Source organism: Urocitellus parryii, chromosome 1, assembly GCF_045843805.1.
Source record: "Urocitellus parryii isolate mUroPar1 chromosome 1, mUroPar1.hap1, whole genome shotgun sequence".
In the NCBI taxonomy this organism is placed as follows: domain Eukaryota; kingdom Metazoa; phylum Chordata; class Mammalia; order Rodentia; family Sciuridae; genus Urocitellus; species Urocitellus parryii.
Window position 1 is genome coordinate 16,336,040 of NC_135531.1, and position 20,736 is coordinate 16,356,775.

The following is a 20,736-nucleotide window of genomic DNA, read 5'->3' on the forward strand; positions in this document are numbered from 1 at the left end:
GTAACCTCATTTGGAGTAGGGGCTGTGCAGAGCGTGCAGGCAGACCTGCGGCCCACTGGCAAGACAGGCCAGGTAGCTTGCCAGAGTGGTGGACACGTAACACCGAGGCAGTTGCGGCACACTGGTTGGAGTGGGGGCGGAGCAGGGTCGCCGCCCGGGTCCGGAGGGGGCCCAGCGACCCGTTGGAGAGGTAGTCAGGTACTCCCATTGGGAGTGGGGGCTGTGCAGAACTGTGACCCACCGGCCTAGAAGTATGCCAGCGTGGTAGACTCGTCACACCAATTGGAGTGGGGACCCAGCAGAGCCGCCACCCACATCCAGATCAGGACCTACGACCCCAGGGCGTGGTAGTTACGTTACCACAATTGGAGTGGGGGCAGAGCAAAGCCGCCTCCTGTGCCCGCAGGGGGGGCAGACCTGTGACCGATCAGCGTGATAGATAGACCACCATAATTAGAGGAGGAGCACAGCCACTACCCACCCTGCAAGGGAGACTTTCCAACTATACAAGAGCAACATAAATAAATAGGGGGTAAATTTCAAAAACACAACAGTTGCACCAAGCAGAAAGAAACGCGAGCAGTATGAAAAGACAAGGAAAGAAAGGACCACAAGCAATGCAGGTCAACTCAACTTTAGAAGAGGTAATAGCTGCAACAGATGGAATATCAGATAAAGAGTTCAGGATATATATGCTTCAGATGATCTGGAGTCTCAAGGAAGACATGAGACAGCAAAATCAGACAATGAAAGATCACATTGACAAACAAATCCAGGAAGTAAAAGATCAATTTCACAGGGAGATAGAAGTAATAAAAAACAAACAAATAGAAATTCTAGAAATGCAGGAAACAATAAACCAACTTAAAAACTCAATTGAGAATACTACCAGCAGAGTAGATCACTTAGAAGAGAGAACATCAGACAATGAAGACAAAGTATTTCAGCTGGAAAAGAACATAGACAGCTCAGCAAGTCTGCTAAGAAACCATGAGCAGAACATCCAAGAATTATGGGACAATATCAAAAGACCAAACTTAAGAGTCATTGGGATACAGGAAGGCACAGAGCTCCATGCCAAAGGAATAAACAGTCTATTCAGTGAAATAATACGAGAAAACTTCCCAGAATTGAAGATTGAGACAGAATCCCAAATCCTAGAAGCCTACAGGACGCCGAATGTGCAAAATCATAAGAGATCCACACCTAGACACATTATAATGAAGATGTCCAACATACAGAATAAGGAGAGAATTTTAAAAGCTGCAAGAGAAAGAAAGCAGATTACATTTAGGGGTAAACCAATCAGGATAACAGCTGATCTCTCAACACAGACTCTGAAAGCTAGAAGATCCTGGAATAACATATTTCAAACACTGAAAGACAATGGGCTCCAACCAAGAATCATGTATCCGGCGAAATTAAGCTTCAGGTTAGAAGATGAAATTAAAACCTTCCACGATAAACAAAAGTTAAAAGAATTCGCAGCTAGAAAACCATCTCTTCAAAAAATCCTTGGCAAAACATTACAGGAAGAGGAAATGGAAACTAACATTGATAACCAACAATGGGAGGTAGGACAGTAAAGGGGGGAAAGTAGTCAAAGAGGATAACAAATCAGGTTTAGTAACATCAATAAACAATTATGGATAGAAGAACAAACCACATCTCAATAATAACCCTAAATGTTAATGGCTTAAACTCACCAATTAAGAGACACAGGCTAGTAGAATGGATCACAAAACAAGACCCAACAATATGCTGTCTACAGGAGACGCATTTGATAGGAAAAGATATACATAGACTGAAGGTGAAAGGTTGGGAAAAAGCATATCACTCATATGGACCGCGGAAACAAGCAGGAGTGTCCATACTCATATCTAATAAAATAGATTTCAAGCCAAAGACAATCAAAAGGGATAAAGAAGGACACTTCATACTGCTCAAGGGAACCATACACCAACAAGACATAACAATCATAAATATATATGCCCCAAATAATGGTGCAGCCGTGTTCATCAAGCAAACTCTTCTCAAGTTCAAGAGTCTAATAGACCACCATACAATAATCATGGGAGACTTCAACACACCTCTCTCACCACTGGACAGATCTTCCAAACAAAAGTTAAATAAGGAAACTATAGAACTCAATAACATAATTAACAACCTAGACTTAATTGACATATATAGACTATACCACCCAACTTCAAGTAGCTACACTTTTTTCTCAGCAGCACATGGAACCTTCTCAAAAATAGACCATATACTATGTCACAGGGCAACTCTTAGACAATACAAAGGGGTAGAGATAATACCATGCATCTTATCTGATCATAATGGAATGAAACTGAAAATCAATGATAAAAGAAGAAAGGAAAAATCAAGCATCACCTGGAGAATGAACAACAGGTTGCTGAGTGATCAATGGGTTTTAGAAGACATCAAGGAGGAAATTAAAAAATTCCTAGAGTTAAATGAAAACACAGACACAACATATCGGAATCTATGGGACACATTGAAAGCAGTTCTAAGAGGAAAATTCATTGCTTGGAGTTCATTCCTCAAAAAAAGAAAAAACCAACAAATAAATGATCTCATACTTCATCTCAAAATCCTAGAAAAAGAAGAGCAAAACAACAGCAAAAGAAGTAGAAGGCAAGAAATAATTAAAATCAGAGCTGAAATTAATGAAATTGAAACAAAAGAAACTATTGAAAAAATTGACAAAACTAAAAGCTGGTTCTTTGAAAAAATAAATAAAATTGACAGACCCTTAGCCATACTAACGAAGAGAAGAAGAGAGAGAACCCAAATTACTAGCATACGGGATGAAAAAGGCAATATCACAACAGACACTTCAGAAATACAGAAGATAATCAGAAATTACTTTGAATCCTTATACTCCAATAAAATAGAAGATAGTGAAGGCATAGATAAATTCCTTGAGTCTTATGATCTGCCCAGACTGAGCCAGGAGGATATAGACAACCTAAACAGACCAATAACAATAGAGGAAATAGAAGAAACCATCAAAAGACTACCAACTAAGAAAAGCCCAGGACCGGATGGGTATACAGCAGAGTTTTACAAAACCTTTAAAGAGGAACTAACACCAATACTTTTCAAGCTATTTCAGGAAATAGAAAAAGAGGGAGAACTTCCAAATTCATTCTACGAGGCCAACATCACCCTGATTCCGAAACCAGACAAAGATACTTCAAAGAAAGAAAACTACAGACCAATATCTCTAATGAACCTTGATGCAAAAATCCTCAATAAAATTCTGGCGAATCGGATTCAAATACATATCAAAAAAATTATACACCATGATCAAGTAGGATTCATCCCTGGTATGCAAGGTTGGTTCAATATACGGAAATCAATAAATGTTATCCACCACATCAATAGACTTAAAATTAAGAACCATATGATCATCTCGATAGATGCAGAAAAAGCATTCGACAAAGTACAGCATCCCTTTATGTTCAAAACTCTGGAAAAATTAGGGATAACTGGATCATACCTCAACATTGTAAAAGCAATCTATGATAAGCCACAGGCCAGCATCATTCTGAATGGAGAAAAATTGAAGGCATTCCCTCTAAGATCTGGTACAAGACAGGGATGCCCTCTCTCACCACTTCTGTTCAACATAGTCCTCGAGACACTGGCCAGAGCAATTAGGCAGACGAAAGAAATTAAAGGCATAAAAATAGGAAAAGAAGAACTTAAATTATCACTATTTGCAGATGATATGATTCTATACCTAGCAGACCCAAAAGGGTCTACAAAGAAGCTATTAGAGCTAATAAATGAATTCAGCAAAGTGGCAGGATATAAGATCAACACGCATAAATCAAAGGCATTCCTGTATATCAGCGACAAATCCTCTGAAACGGAAATGAGGACAACTACTCCATTCACAATATCCCCCCAAAAAATAAAATACTTGGGAATCAGCCTAACAAAAGAGGTAAAAGATTTATACAATGAAAATTACAGAACCCTAAAGAAAGACATAGAAGAAGACCTTAGAAGATGGAAAAATATACCCTGCTCATGGATAGGCAGAACCAACATCATCAAAATGGCGATATTACCAAAAGTCCTATATAAGTTCAATGCAATGCCAATCAAAATCCCAACAGCATATCTTGTAGAAATCGATAAAAGAATCAGGAAATTCATATGGAATAATAAAAGACCCAGAATAGCAAAAACAATACTAAGCAGGAAGTGTGAATCAGGCGGTATAGCGATACCAGACTTCAAACTATACTACAGAGCAATAGTAACTAAAACAGCATGGTACTGGTACCAAAACAGGCGGGTGGACCAATGGTACAGAATAGAGGACACAGTAACCAATCCACAAAACTACAACTATCTTATTTTTGATAAAGGGGCTAAAAGCATGCAATGGAGGAAGGATAGCATCTTCAACAAATGGTGCTGGGAAAACTGGAAATGCATTTGCACCAAAATGAATCTGAATCCCTATCTCTCGCCATGCACAAAAGTTAACTCAAAATGGATCAAGGAGCTTGATATTAAACCAGAGACATGGCATCTGATAGAAGAAAAAGTCGGTTATGATCTGCACGCTGTGGGATCGGGCTCCAAATTCCTCAATAGGACACCCATAGCGCTAGAGTTAACAAACAGAATCAACAAATGGGACTTACTCAAACTAAAAAGTTTTTTCTCAGCAAAAGAAACAATAAGAGAGATAAACAGGGAGCCTACATCCTGGGAACAAATCTTTACTCCACACACTTCAGATAGAGCCCTAATTACCAGAATATACAAAGAACTCAAAAAATTAGACAATAAGATAACAAATAACCCAATCAATAAATGGGCCAAGGACCTGAACAGACACTTCTCAGAGGAGGACATACAATCAATCAACAAGTACATGAAAAAATGCTCACCATCACTAGCAGTCAGAGAAATGCAAATCAAAACCACCCTAAGATACCATCTCACTCCAGTAAGACTGGCAGCCATTAGGAAGTCAAACAACAGTAAGTGCTGGAGAGGATGCGGGGAAAAGGGCACTCTTGTTCATTGCTGGTGGGACTGCAAATTGGTGCAGCCAATTTGGAAAGCAGTATGGAGATTTCTCGGAAAGCTGGGAATGGAACCGCCATTCGACCCAGCTATTCCCCTTCTCGGTCTATTCCCTAAAGCCCTAACAAGAGCATGCTACAGGGACACTGCTACATCGATGTTCATAGCAGCTCAATTCACGATAGCAAGACTGTGGAACCAGCCTAGATGCCCTTCAATAGATGAATGGATAAAAAAAATGTGGCATTTATATACTATGGAGTATTATTCTGCATTAAAAAATGACAAAATCATAGAGTTTGGAGGGAAATGGATGGCATTAGAGCAGATTATGCTAAGTGAAGCTAGTCAATCTTTAAAAAACAAATACCAAATGACTCCTTTGATATAAGGGGAGTAAACAAGGACAGGGTAGGGACGAAGAGCTTGAGAAGAAGATTTACATTAAACAGGGATAAGAGGTGGGAGGGAAAGGGAGTGAGAAGGGAAATTGCATGGAAATGGAAGGCGATCCTCAGGGTTATACAAAATGTCATATAAGAGGAAAGGAGGGGTAAGACAAGATAATACAAATGGAAGAAAGGATGTACAGTAGAAGGGGTAGAGAGAGAAAAGGGGAGGGGAGGGGAGGGGAGGGGGGACAGTAGAGAATAGGACAGACAGCAGAATACATCAGACACTAGAAAGGCAATATGTCAATTAATGGAAGGGAAACTGGTGTGATACAGCAATCTGTATATGGGGTAAAGGCGGGAGTTCATAATCCACTTGAATCAAACCGTGTAATATGATGTATTAAGAACCATGTAGTGTTATGAACGACCAATAAAAAAAAATAAAATAAAAAAAAAAAAAAAAAAAAAAAAAAAAAAAAAAGAAAAGAGACTGAAGTTAGAATCCCACATGGGTGTAAGGAAAGAATCATAGATGGAAGCCAAAGAGGAGTTTTCTCAGTGTGCAGACAACTGCAAGCCTTATATAGTTTCTAGGAAGCCAGTAGTGAATTGAGAAGATGTCATTCAGTTAAGCATTTAGGGAGTCAATGGTGATAATTAAGAGAGTTCATGTAGGCTGCTTATACTTTTAACCCATATTGCAAAAAGTGAACTGAGTGAAGAGTAGATAGCAAGACGTTAAGTGCAGTTTATTTATTCTATTTAGAGTACATCTCTAATAATTTTAATAATAAAGAAAAAAGAGCATGGTAGCCTGAGGTCCAAAGCAGATTCTATTTCCTCCATATTTGACAGCATGCACAGTGTGTATATATACTGCCAGAAGTGAAATGGTTTAAATTTTCCATTTCACTTTATCTATTCACTTATCAACTGACAAAGTACACTCTGTGGGTTTATGAAATAAATGGGGTCATTAGCCTTGGTTCTAATGAGAATTGATAGTATTTTTTGCTGTAATGAACAGTTGACATACAAATACTTAGCATGTGAAAAGGCCTTCAGATAGTCAGAAGGTTCCACTGTTTATTATCTTATATTTAGTGTTATTTTCTTGGCAGAAAATATCATTTGGATGTGATTCTATCATCATTAGAAGAGGAATACTGGCTTGGAACAGACTCCATATTCTCCTTCTGGAAAAATGATAATTGCTCCATCTTAACTTTCCCTGTCCTGGCCCTAATATCCTTCTGCACTCTTTTGCTCCTTTACAATGATAGCCGTTTTCCACTGGCTGGTCACCAGCAAATTTCCATGTTATGAAACTATAGGGTATTTTGTTTGAAAGAGTATTCCATGTCACCAGCCAACACTACAGAAGCCCTGTGGTTGCTGAAACAGCTCAGCTGGAAAACTTCATGGCGTGCTTGTTTCTCAGCAGCACATATTCAAACGTTGTTTAGAGAGCATTTATATTCTTTGCACACCCAGGGGCAGAACTCAGCACAGTTGCATACAAGTATTTGATTCCTAGCCCTGAAGCCCACTCTTTAGTCCTAAATAAAACAACTCCTACTTCCCAAAGCCAACTGGACACCGTGGTTGTATTTATCAGACCAGAATAACGTTTTCTGTATAGGACCAGCTAGTAAATATTTCAGGCCTTGCAGGCTAAATACAGTATCTGTTGCCACTATTCCACTCTGTTGTTGTCCAAAAGCAGATAGGCTATAACTAATTGTGAGATTTTAATCCAATATAACATTATTTACGAAAACAGGCAGCAGGCTAGATTTGACTCACTGATTTATAGTTTACAAACCCCTGCTCTAGAAAAGGCCTCATGAATGGGATATATTATTTAACTATTCTTGGTACCCAAGATGGGGAAACCAAATACATCATTGAAAAGATGCAATATTCACAGTTGATTCCTGGTCAGTTCTAGTATTTGGATCAGACATTTGTACTCCCTGTCAAAAACTTTGCCATACCATTTTCCATTCTTTCTGCCTGTGCTTTTCCTGTGCAGTGGTGTACCACTATCTCATTTCTCAGTCCTTCCCATGGCTCAGGTTAATCAGCAGCCCCATTTAGACTCATTCTACTGGCCGCTGACTTTGCATCTCTCTAGTGGAAATTATATTTCATATTTGTTTCTGTGGGTGTATAGAAACATGTTTTCTAATGAACTTGTATCCAGCAATCTAACTAAATTCATTTATTAATTCTAAGGCTTGTCTTTCAGTTCTTGTGAATTTTCTTCATAAGCAATCATATTGTTTACAAATAATAAATGTTAAATCTCAATAAGTATGCTATAATAAAAAACAATACATGTGTTAATTAAATGGTCACATGTCTATTGGTGAAAGGAATGAAAAGCAATTATTCTGTAAGGTTTTTAAAAATAGTTTCAAAGATTTCTTTTTTTCTGTGGTAGCAAGTTTTTGCAATAATCTTGAATGTGAATATCCAGGACCCTGTATGATATATCATGCTTAGGGTTTCAGGGTTAAGTCCTGACTGGAATACTCATTTACAAAGTCCAAGTTTCAACATAATGTTTATTTTGGCAATGCCCTGGGTTATCGTTAGGTCTCTGGGATACACAGTGCTACTTTGTATTAGCTAGCAATAGGGAAAGGAACCTTGTTTGGATTATCATAGAAACCCGCTTCACTGTGCATACCTATTATTTCCTCAATCATTTGCAGATTAAGACCCTGGACCTCACAAACTCTATTTAAAGGTGAGTGACCTGATTATTTCATTTTTAATCTTAATATTTCAAAATCACAGATCACGATTCTAACAAACTCTTCCATGTATGAAAGTACATCACTTAGATGTACTTTCTTTCAAACCAAGAAATTATTTGTCTTTCTTTCAAACCAAGAAATTCCTTTGTTTAAATCTAAAACAAAACAACAACAACAAAAAAAAAAACACCAAATGTTCATTTTTTTTAAATGTCCTCTCAGAGGACATTTGAGATCGAGTTTCTCTGTGAGTTAAACTACAGCTAAAAGTGAAGCAAACACATTCTTTAACCAAGGTCAATCGTGTGCCTAGACTCCCTAGCCTACTCTAGCAATGGTAAATATAATTTTTTGAGCCTCTGGGGCATGTACAAAAATAAAAATAGGAAATGAGAGATTTGAAAAGTTTACAAGAAGATGGACAGGAATAACCCACAATTGGGAATAAACCAAAGCATCCTTTGAAATGTGTCAGGTTAGATGTGCTGAACTGCCTTGTGGACGTAAGGCTCATGTGAGTCAAGGACACTGGAAGCTAACAGGCTAGAATAAGGAGGACCTTCTTCTGGACTAGGATTCTCTACTGCTCACAAAGCCAGTTTCATGGTTGAATGAGATAACTGAATTTTAGAGAGTTCAGGAGGGGACAACAGAAATGAGGAAGACTGCAGAATTGCTGCTCTTCTCCCACAGCCCTGAAGCAGAAGATGATTCCTAACTCTCTCTCCAGTCACTTAACATCGGATTCCTGTTGTATGACAATTGTAAACAAGTGGGTAAAATGCCAGCATGAACACTAGCTACCTCCAAAATATCTAGAGATATTAGAAATTAGTAAATAAGGAACATGTGGTGAGCTGTTTAAACAAAAAAAGCTTTTATTTGAATACAAATTTTCCAGACACAAAACAATGTTTATCCATAACTGCAAAGTTTTTTTAAATGAAAAACTATAAGCAGCTCTTCTTTTTCACCTCATCAAGCAAGTTTTAATGTTACCATCTTAATTTATAATGTTTTCCAAGTTGCCTCAGAATACTTATAACTAAAGAAGAGATCAAAATATCTTACATAGGTTCTGTTCTTGCAGTTTTTGATGATAATTGAAATAAAATCCACCTATACCTTCAAGCTTTTATAAATTAAAACAGATAATATCTGCTGAAAACTGAGAACTGATCATTTCTTCCAGTTCCACTCCTGCCATCATTTCCATGCTGACCACACATAAGCAACAACAACAACAAACATGAGTTTAGATTTTCTTTTTTTTAATGAATATATTCTTTTTTAAAATTCTAATTAGTTATACATGACCGTAGAATGCATTTTGACACATCATACATAAATAGAGTATAACTTCTCATTCTTCTGCTTGTACATGATATAGAGTAACACATGTAATGTAATCATATATGCACATAGGGTAATAATGTCCAATTTATTCTACATTCCTTCCTACCTCCATACCCCTTGGCCTCCCTTCACTCCCCCCTCTGTCTAATCCAAACATTATTCTTCCCTAGCCATGCCCAACCTTATTGTGAATTAGGAGCCACATATCAGAGACAACATTCAGCCTTTGGATTTTTGGTTTTAGCTTATTTTGCTTAGCAGGATATTCTCCAGCTCCATCCATTTACCAAAAATGCCATAATTTCATTCTTCCTTAAGGTTGAGTAGTATTCTATTGTGTATATATACCACATTTTCTTTTATCTTTTCATCTGTTGAAGGGCACCTAGGTTGGTTCCACAGTTTAGCTATTGTGAATTGTGCTGCTATAAGCATTGATGCGGCTGCATCACTGTAGTATGCTGATTGTGAGTCCTTTGGATATATGCTGATGAGTGGGATAACTGGCTCAAATGGTGGTTTCATTCCAAGTTTTCTGAGGAATCTCTATACCTCTTTCCATAGTGGTGCACCAATTTGCAGTCCCACCAGCAATGTATGAGTGTACCTTTTCCCCCATATCCTCGCCAACATTAATTGTTGCTTATGTTCTTGATAATTGCCATTCTGACTGGAGTGAGATGAAATCTCAGTGTAGTTTTGATTTGCATTTCTCTAATTTCTAGAGATATGGAACATTTTTTCCATATGTTTGTTTATCAATTGTATTTCTTCTGTGAAGTATCTATTCAGGTCCTTAGTCTATTTATTGATTGGGTTGGTTATTTATTTATTTGGGGGTGTTAAGGTTTATTATTATTTTTTTGGTTCTTTGTATACCCTATCTGAGGTGCATGTGGTAAATATTTTCTCCCATATTAGGCACAGGATCTCTTGTTTTAGTGTCTAAGTCCTTGATCCACTTCAAGTTGACTTTTGTGCAGGGTGAGAGAAAGGGGTTTAATTTTATTTTGCTACATATGGATTTTCAATTTTCCCAGCACCATTTATTGAAGAGGATATCTTTTCTCCAATGTATGTTTTTGATACCTATGTCTAGTATGAGATAACTATATATATGTGGGTTTGTCTCTGTCTTCTATTCTGTACCATTGGTCTATGTGTCTGTTTTGATGCCAATACCTTACCACTTTTGTTACTTTGGCTCTATACTATAGTTTAAGGTCTAGTATTGTGATGCCTCCTGCTTCACTCTTCTTGCTAAGTATTGCTTTGGCTATTCTGGGTCTATTATATTTCCAACTGAATTTTGTGATTGCTTTTTCTTGTTTTAGGAAGAGTCATTGGGATTTTAATAGGGATTACATTAAATCTGTATAATGCTTTTGGTAGTTTGGAGAATGTTAATTCTGCTTATCTGAGATCATGAGAGATCTTTCTGTCTTTGAACATCTTCTTCAATTTCTCTATTTAGTGTTCTGTAATTTTTTTTGTAGAGGACTTTCACCTCCTTTGTTAGATTACCAAATATTTTTTAGGCTATTGTGAATGGAATGGTTTTCCTAATTTCTTTTGCAGTGCACTCATCACTGATATATAGAAGTGCATTTGATTTATAAGTGTTGATTTTATATCCTGCTACTTTGCTGAATTCATGTATTAGTTCTAGAAGTGTTTTGGTGTATTTTTTTGAATATTCTAAATATGGAATCATGTCATTGGTCGATAGTGGATAGTGATAGTTTGAGTTCTTCGTTTCCTATTCATACCCCTTTAATTCCTTTCTTCTGTGTAATTGCTCTGGCCAGACTTTCAAGGACAATGTTGAATAAAAGTAGTGAAAGAGGTCATCCTTGTCTTGTTCCAGTTCTTAGAGGAAATGCTTTCAATTTTTCTCCATTTAGAATGATGTTGGCCTTGGGTTTAGCATATGTAGCTTTTAAAATGTTGAGGTATGCTTCTACTATCCCTAGTTTTTCTAGTGTTTTGAGAACAAAGGTGTGTTATATTTTGTCAAATGTTTTTTCTGCATTTATCGTTATGATCGTCTGATTCTTGTCTTTGAGTCTACTGATGTGATGTATTACATTTATTGATTTCCATAGGTTGAACCAACCTTCCATCCCTGGGATTAACCCCATTTGAATTTTTTGATATGTTTTTAATGCAATTTGCCATAATTTTATTGAGAATTTTTGCATCTATGTTCATCAGGGATATTGGTCTAAAGTTTTCTTTCCTTTATGTGTCCTTACCTGGTTTTGGTATCTGGTTTTGTTATCAGGGTGATATCACTAGGTTCATAGAGTGAGTTGAATAGTTTCCTCTTTTTCTATTTAATGAAATAATTTGAGGAATACTGGTGTTAATTCTTCTTTGAAGGTCTTGTAAAACTAAGCTAAGAATCTGTCTGGTCCTGAGCTTTTCTTAATTAGTAGGCTTTTGATGGCATCTTTTATTTCATTGTTTGAAATTGATCTGTTTAAAGGGTGTATGACCTACTGATTCAGTTTGAGTATGTCATATGTCTCAAGAAATTTGTTGATGTTACAAGATTTTCTTTTTTATTGGAGTATAGACTTTCAAAATAATTTCTGATTATCTTCTTATTTCAGTAGTGTCTGTTTTCATATTTCATTTTTCAGCATGAATTTTAGTAATTTGAATTTTTCTCTTTCTCTTCATTAGCATGGCTAAGAGTTTATCAATTTTATTTATCTTTTCAAAGAACCAACTTTTGTCAATATTCAGAGTTGTTTGTTGTTGTTGTTGTTGTTATAATTTCATTGATTTCAGCTCTGTATTTAATTATTCCCTGTCTTCTATTGCTTTTGGTGTTGATTTGTTTTTTCTCTAGGGCTTTGAGATGTAATGTTAGGTCATTTATTTATTGACTTTCTATTATTTTAATGGATGAGCTTAATGCAATAAATTTTCCTCTTAGCACTACCTTCACAGTATCTCAGAGATTTTGATATATTGTATCACTATTCTCATTTACCTCTAAGTATTTTTTATTCCATCCCTGATTTCTTCTGCTATCCATTTGTTATTTAATAGCATATTATTTAATCTCCAGGCTTTAAAATAGCTTCTATTTTTAAAATTTTATCATTGATATCTAATTTCATTCCACTATGATCTGATAGTATGAAGAGTATTCTCTCTCTCTCTCTCTCTCTCTCTCTCACTAAGAATTTGTTTTGTGGCATAAGATATGGTCTATCTTAGAGGATTCATGTGCTGCTGAGAAGAAAGTGTATTCATGTGTTGATGGATGAAATAATCTATAAATGTCTCTTAAGTCTAAATTATTTATTGTATTATTTAGTTCTGTAGGGTTTTTTTGTGTGTGGTTTTTATTTGGAGGATCTATCCAGTAGTGACAGAAGTGTATTAATGTCACCCAGGATTATTGTACTGTGGTCTTTTTGGTTCTTGAAATTGAGAAGGATTTGTTTGATGTATGTATATGCTCCATTGTTTGGGGCATAAATATGTATGATTGTTATGTCTTACTGATATATAATCCCTTAAGCAGTTTGGAATGTCCTTATGAGTAACTTTGGCTTAAAGTCCATTATATCTGATATTAAGATAAAGTGTTTATGGTATTGCTTGTTTAGTCAATCCATGTGAGTGATATGGTTTTTTTCCCATCTTTAACTTGGGTCTATGGATGTCTTTGCCTGTTTGGTTTCTTTTCAGAATCTCTATCTCTTCACTGAAGTATTCTTTTACCTCCTGAATTTTCTCTCCAATTTCAGTCCTTACTTCACAGAGCAATTCAAGTGTGTACATTCTAAACTCCTTCTCTGACATTTTTTTCCACTGTGGTGTCATTGGTCTCTATTGTTGGTGCATCTTGGTTGGTTTGGGACGATTTGTTCCCTTGTTTTTTCATGCTATATATAGCCATAAACCAAATAGCCCCTCCTATGACACCTACAGTATTGTCCCAATACACAGAAACGATGTGCTTAGTTATTGTCTATGATAAAAGCAGTGAGTTTGCAAAAGGGTTTACAATTTCAGATGGTGGACAAAGAAAGAACAGGAGTGGTGAAGGATGGGATGTTTATGAGGAAGGAAGAGAGAGGATAGAAGTAAAAAATTGTAAGAGTGAAAGAGGGAATAATTGAGGTTGATTTTTAGCAGGAAAAGAGAGAATCAAGGGAAACAGATACATGAGAGAAATATATATAAAATAAAAAATTAAAGTTTAAAAATAGAAAGAAAGAGGTATAAATGAAAGAATGAAAAACAAAACTGAAATATAATATTCAGACATCCCATTTTAGATATTTCCTGTGAGTCTCCAAACTAAGTGATACTGTATTGTAAAGCTGCCTGCCAAGTGGTATCAGTTACAGCACAAATGGTGATAAATTCATACTGGGCCACCTTAAGTACAATTTCAGGACAGAGTCCGTTCTTGACCAAAACATCAGGTGGCACATAACTGATGAACAAAAAATAGTTGATTTCAAAAATAGTAGAAATGTGAGCAAAAAGAAAAGAGAAAAGAAAGATCTTGATGAAAAATTGAAAAGTTTGTTTCTATTGGAGTTCAAGTTTCTCAGCTTCCTTTTGCAGCAGTCAGGTGCTATTGTCATCTGTTCTGCAACAGGGAGGATCAAGGCTGGGTGCCGTGACCTGTGGGCAGGCCACAAAGCTGCAAGTGATGGGCCTGGTCAGGGGCCAAGGAGAGACTGGGGACTCTGGAGAGCTGGAGGTACCTATCGGGTTCTGGACTGGACTCAGGGAGTGGTGGATGCTGTACTGGGAAGGGAGGGAGTAGGGGACCAGGCTGTACTGGGTCCTGGCCAAGTGCTGGCCCGAGATGGGCCCCAGGAACCTGGTGGGTGCTGGACAGGCTGGCTGGGCAAGCTGGAGGCAAAATGCCCTCACACCCTCTTCGAACCTTCTGACTTCTACCCACTGTAACTAGTCCCTCAGTCCCCAGGAGCCTCTGGGGTCATGGAGCTGGGGAGAGCCCAGCTTTCTCCTGCATCTAATCTGTTTTCATAGGGTGAAGCGCAAAATCATGGATCTGGGTTTCCAGTTCCCTTAGGCTCTGTCACCCTGCAGTCTCAGGATGGATCCTGGGTCTCAAACCAGTGGAGAGGGTTTTCGGGTTTTTTGTTTTTTGTTATTTAATATGTGTCTTATTAATGAGTAAAACAGTCTCTGGATAGGCTAAGGCAGACAGACCCTTCAGAATCAGGAATTTTATCTTTAGACCTTGGGGAGATGTGTTATTCCTGCTGTTTGAGTTCTGGGTAGCTGAGTTAAGAGAAATGCTGCCTCACGCTAATCCATCATCTTGAGAACCCTGGTACTCGCATTTGAGTTTAGGTTTTCTTACTGAAAACTTTTCTGCGTGAGAAGAATTTAATTTCAACAATGGGGGGTGGTGGTGAAGGCGGGATATCTCTAATGGGTCTAATGTTTGACAGAGAAGCTTCACATTGTTTAGGACCCTCAGCTCCCAAGGGCCCTGATAAAAGCCGGTGAGAAAAAGAAATAAGAAAAAAAGAAAACCACTCAATCTGGAACTCAGGTTAGGTATTTAGGACTCACACCATTCAGTCTCATCCCAACCTATATTCTTTCTGGTGATTCTTGCCCCAGTCATTCTGGGATGCTGAGAAAAAAACAGGACGTGAGTTGTTTACTAGGAAACCACAATCATCAGGTGAGTAGAGTGATCTTTAGAGGAGATTCTCATTTTTATTATTGAAAAAGCTTAGGGATGTAGCAGTTTATCTATGAGTTGGATGAAAAAGCTTGGATAAAAAGCATGAATGGTACTGGGAAGGGAGGGAGTAGGGGACCAGGAGACTCACAGGAAAAATCTAAATATCTAGGTCCCTCCACCCTCCCCAGACAGTGATAATGGTTTCTATTTCTATGTACTGTCCAGCAGCACAGAATGGACACTTAAATATGTATGGATTCCATTTTAAATTGAAGGACATATTCAGCCATATGCCAATCGATTTGGTTACTTTTATTCCATCACTTTTCTCTCAGCTTGTAGAAGACTTCAAAAAGGGTACTGATTTATTAATAAGAAATGCTCTCATTTCTGCACATATTGGCAAAACACTTCTTATCTACCCTTGATGTCTTGTTTTATACCAAGATCTATGAAATGATTAACCCCATTTTATTTTTATCAAAGTATCCTTTCATCACAATTCAGAAACATAAACTAATCCTGTTAAAATGCAAGCAGAAGCTCAGCCTCTAAGACGCTTGAGGGGCAATTTGGCAGTATTAATAATTTGAAATTTATAAATCTCTTGACTGAACCATTCTATTGCTAGCAATATACTTGCTGGTTCCATGGACATACAATAAATATATGCCAAGATATAATTACCAAGATACTGCAGCATGTGTACTGAATGTGCATAGAAAGGATAATGATTAAATCCAATACCTCATCCATATGGTATAAAATATCCTATCTTCTCCTTTGAGATATATATATTGGTTTTATTTCCATATCTCAAAGGAGAAGATAGGATATATATATATATATATATATATATCCTATAAAGAAGAGGAAACAGTGATTATATGTGTGCAGACCTGATGACAGGTATACAAGAACCCAGGCTTTATTTCCACAACCACACACACACACACACACACACACACACACACATTTTATTCTGTTTATAATTTTCAAATCTAGAGATGGATTTCCATTTGGTTGCATTGTAAGATGTGTCAATTTTCTTCATACATTTCTATATTTTCAAAACACAATAACCAATATCAAATAAAAATAGACTAAATGAATTATGTCTTTTAAAAATAAATCTGAATCTTGAGAAACCTAATTTTCCATTTTGATCCATGATCACTACAAACTAGTGATAAACCAGTCTCGCTGCAGGCTGTCACTCTTGCAGAAGCAACAGGTGACTCCTGGACAGACAAGTCCAACCCTAAGGGCTATGAAATAAGCACAGTCTGCTAGAAATTTTTAGACTAGTATTATGCTGAAGTGGCAAGAAGAATAGGCCCAAATTGCATGAGTCCAACCTATTTCTAAAATTTATCCTGGACTTACTGAATTCAGCAAATATTTGTATTCAATATATGCTATGTTTGTTTTCATTCTTCTAAATGCTGAAATGAACAAAAGGGACAGGATAGACCATCATGGTGTTTGCATTCCAGTGAGGGAAGATAAAAGGAAGAGGAGACATATTTAAACTTAACTAATAATGTATTAAATGTAAATAAAATTAAATATAAATCATGCACTATATTAGAAGCAGATGTATAACAGAAAGTAAAGCAGTAAAGGTACATAGGAAACACTAGTAAAAATTGCTGTTTCAAATACCATGGTCAGAAATCGGATTTTATTTGTAAGAAGCAAAGTAACTAAAGCTGTACTTCTAAATATTTTGCAAATAAATAGCCTTATTTAATATCAAAACATATTTTATACATATTTTATGCAATTCTGATCAAAATCCCAATGGCATTCCTCAAAACATATTTTTAATCCTTGTTTGCTATAATTTGGGAAACCCCTCATTTTTTTAATGCATAACTAACAGTTGCTATTAAATTTGTAACACCTTTTTTAATAAGTAAAATTTTTATATTTTTCTGTTATTTTATAAATTATGTAAAATAAATATATACAGTTGTACACCACCTGCTGTTTTGGTCAAGAATGGACTGTGTTCTGGAATTGTATTTAAGAGGAAACAGTGATTATGTGTATGCAGACCTGGTGACTGGTATACAAGAATTTATCACCATTTATGCTACAACTGATACCACTTGGCAGGAAGGTTTACAATACAGTATCACTTAGTTTGGAGACTCACAGGAAATATCTAAAAATGTTTAATTATATATTAATGCATATTACCATATTACCCAGTCCATACTATTAGAAGTATGCAAATAATGAAAGTTAATTTTGATAATATCATGAACAGAACAAAATTGTAAGATGGAACTGTTGCAAATAATCATAATTCTTTAAAAAAAATAAAATTGGCTTTAAAATCATGCCAATAGTTCCTCAATAACTACAGAAGCTAAATATACAGGCTCATGAAATTATTGTATGTTACTCTTTTGGGTTTTATTTCCATATTTTATTGATGCACTATATTTAAAAATAATAATGGGATTTGTTGTTGCATATTTATATATGCACAAAATAAAACAATATAATTTGGTCACTATCACTCCCTAGTATTTCTCCATTCCCGCCCCGGCTCCCCACTCCTGATATCATTCTTCCACTCTACTGGTCCTCCTGTCTTCATTCATCAACACACACCTTGATTTTCCTTTCTCTTCTCTAGTTTCCACATATAAGAGAAAAAATATGACTCTTGACTTTCTGAGTATGGTTTATTTCACTTAACACAATGCCTTCAAGGTCCATCCATTTTCCTGAAAATGACATAATGTTATTCTTTTTGTAGCCAAGTAAAATTCTATTGTGTATATATACCACATTTCTTAATCTATTCTTCCATGGATGGTGGTTCCATTCCTAGTATTTTGAGGAAATTCTATAGTGATTTCCATAGTCACTGTACTAATTTACAATCCCACCAACAGTCTAAAGTTGTTCCTTTTACTTTGCATTCCCTCCAGCATTTATTACTGTTTGCATTTTTTCATATTTTTATTGGTACATTATAGTTGTACATAATGGTGGGATTTGTTGTTACATATTCATAATATTCACAGTATAACAATATAATTTGGCCAATATCATTCTCCAATATCTCCCCTTTCCTTCTACTCTAACCCTCAGGTCCCTTTCCTCTACTGATTTTCTTTCCATTTTCATGAGACACCCACCCCAACACACACATATTTTTGTTTTCCTTTTCCCTCTCCAGCTTTCACATAAGAGAAAACATATGACTCTTGGCATTCTGATTTTGGCTTATTTCACTTAATCTAATAGTATCAAGTTCAATCCATTTTCCTACAAGTAACAAAAATTCCTTTTTTCTATGAACATAGAATCACTTGATTGTATTAATATTTAAATATAGCAACTGTAAAACATAAAAAGTTGTCACATACAATGTCACATTAACATTTATATGAAATAGAAAATATTACAAAATAACATTAAATAATACAAAAACAAAAGCTAAGTAAGATTTTATTTAATGTGATGAGTGTGTTTTCCTGTTCAAAAGCTCCTTCCAGTCAGGAGCACAGAAGATAACTCTATCTACATACCTACCACACCATTCAGCCCATTTCTTCCTTTGATTTTAACTGGGTTACATTGAAAACTCCAGCTCACACTAACTAGTTCTCATGAATAGTAGTAATAGCAGGATACTCCTTCTACCTAGCAAAGGAATGTCTTCTGAAATGCTCAGGAATGGGGATATATCTCGGTTGGTAGAGTGCTTGTCAAACATCCACAGGCTCTGGGTTCAATCCCCAGCACCACCAGGAAAAACAAAACAAAATAAAACAAAAAACCTAAGGTCTCATAATTGTTTGTCAGTATATATGAAGAACTAAGCTGCAGTAATTCATTTTCTTCTCCAGACACTGTTTAGCCCAATTTTTGCTTCAAGGTTTCAAAAAGCAAATAGGTCTTTCGTTTTTAATATTTATTTTTAGTTACACACAATACCTTTATTTTATTTTTTATTTTTATGTGGTGCTGAGGATTGAACCCAGGGCTTTGCACGTACTAGGCAAGCACTCTACCACTGAGCCATAACCCCAGCTCCGCCCGCTCCCCCCCCCTGAAAAAAAGCAAATAGATCTTTTACCGACTGTTTTCCCTCAGTGTCTCAAATTTCTCTACTGGGAAGAAATGGTTAAAAGTTTGAGATAGAGAGGTAAGAAACAACAATATCTTCAATTTCATTTCTTTCAAATTTATTTCCTTAATAATATTCTCTTCAATATGTTGTAAAAACCTTGGGAACATGTAGTAGCTTTTAAGCCTTGCATGCCATAACAATGTCTTTTGGAATGCTTGGATATATTCAGTATGTTGAAATACATCATTTTTTTCTCCTATAATTTTAAACTCACCTTATTAAAAATGTCAAAAATATCATTTGAGTATGACAATTTTATTACCCCAAAAATTTGCTAAATTATTGTTTTGGGGGGGAGGGGTACCAGGAATTGAACCCAGAGACTCCTAACCACTGAGCCACATCCCCATTCCTTTTTATATTTTATTTTGAGACAGGGTCTTACTAAGTTGCTGAGGGTGTGGCTAAGTTGCTGAGGCTGGCTTTGAACTTGCTATTCTTCTGCCTCAGACTCCTAAGATGATAGGATTACAGACAGTTCTGTATCTCATTCCTGAGTTCATAAACCCTGGTTAGTATTTTCACTTGAGAAAACCAAAAAACTTTGGGATGATGCAATACATGCATATGATTAGTTCCAATTATGAACAAACTGTCTCAAGAAGCATTTACTGCATTTTCCAATTCTTCCATGAGACTCTCTGGAATTTCTCTTCATGATTTATAAAACAATGATTCCACACAGCACCATTATTAGTAACTCCCAGCAACTTTTTAATTGCTTTGCTATGTTTTCCAGTTATTCTTGCTGTTCTACTACTTGTAATACTTTATAGTTTTTCCAGTTGAATTTATATTGACCCACAATGCGCTTTCATTTTTCTGTATCAAATTCACTTGAATGTGAGTTTAAATGTAAAAGGTACAAAAAAATCCTTCATAAAATCTAACATAAACTAGAAGGGCTGTGTAACTTCCAATATCAGTGTTTCCATCCAGCTGGATTGCAAAATTTATACCAGATTGTAACCAAATAATAAGTGTTGTTTCTAAATGTTCTGCAATAGTACAATTTCCAAGAGATATTGTGTTATCACTAAGTACAGGTTTTTTGTTTGTTTTGTTTTGTTTTCAGGTTCCATTACTTCCCCTTACCTTCCTCTCCTCCATCCCCCTATTTCCTTTACTCTATTGACTTTTTGCTATTTTCCTACAGCTTTTTTTTTTTAAATGTATTATGAATGTACAAAATGCTGAGACTCACTGTGGCATATTCATATTTGTTATTCCCTTTTCTTGTCTCTCCTCCCTCCCCCTCACCCCCTCCTTCTCTTCCACTGACCTTTCTTC

The 20,736-nt window shown here is 36.3% G+C and overlaps 1 protein-coding gene across 1 annotated transcript in view; it reads left to right on the forward strand.

Annotated features, from left to right (window-relative positions):
* Positions 1–8,147: 8,147 nt before the first annotated feature.
* The window catches only part of C6 (complement C6), an 89,047-nt gene continuing 76,458 nt past the window's right edge, over positions 8,148–20,736 (forward strand). The window contains exon 1 of the mRNA XM_026410245.2: positions 8,148–8,223. The gene's annotated coding sequence lies outside the window, so the exon portion shown is untranslated. The remainder of the gene's footprint in view (positions 8,224–20,736) is intronic.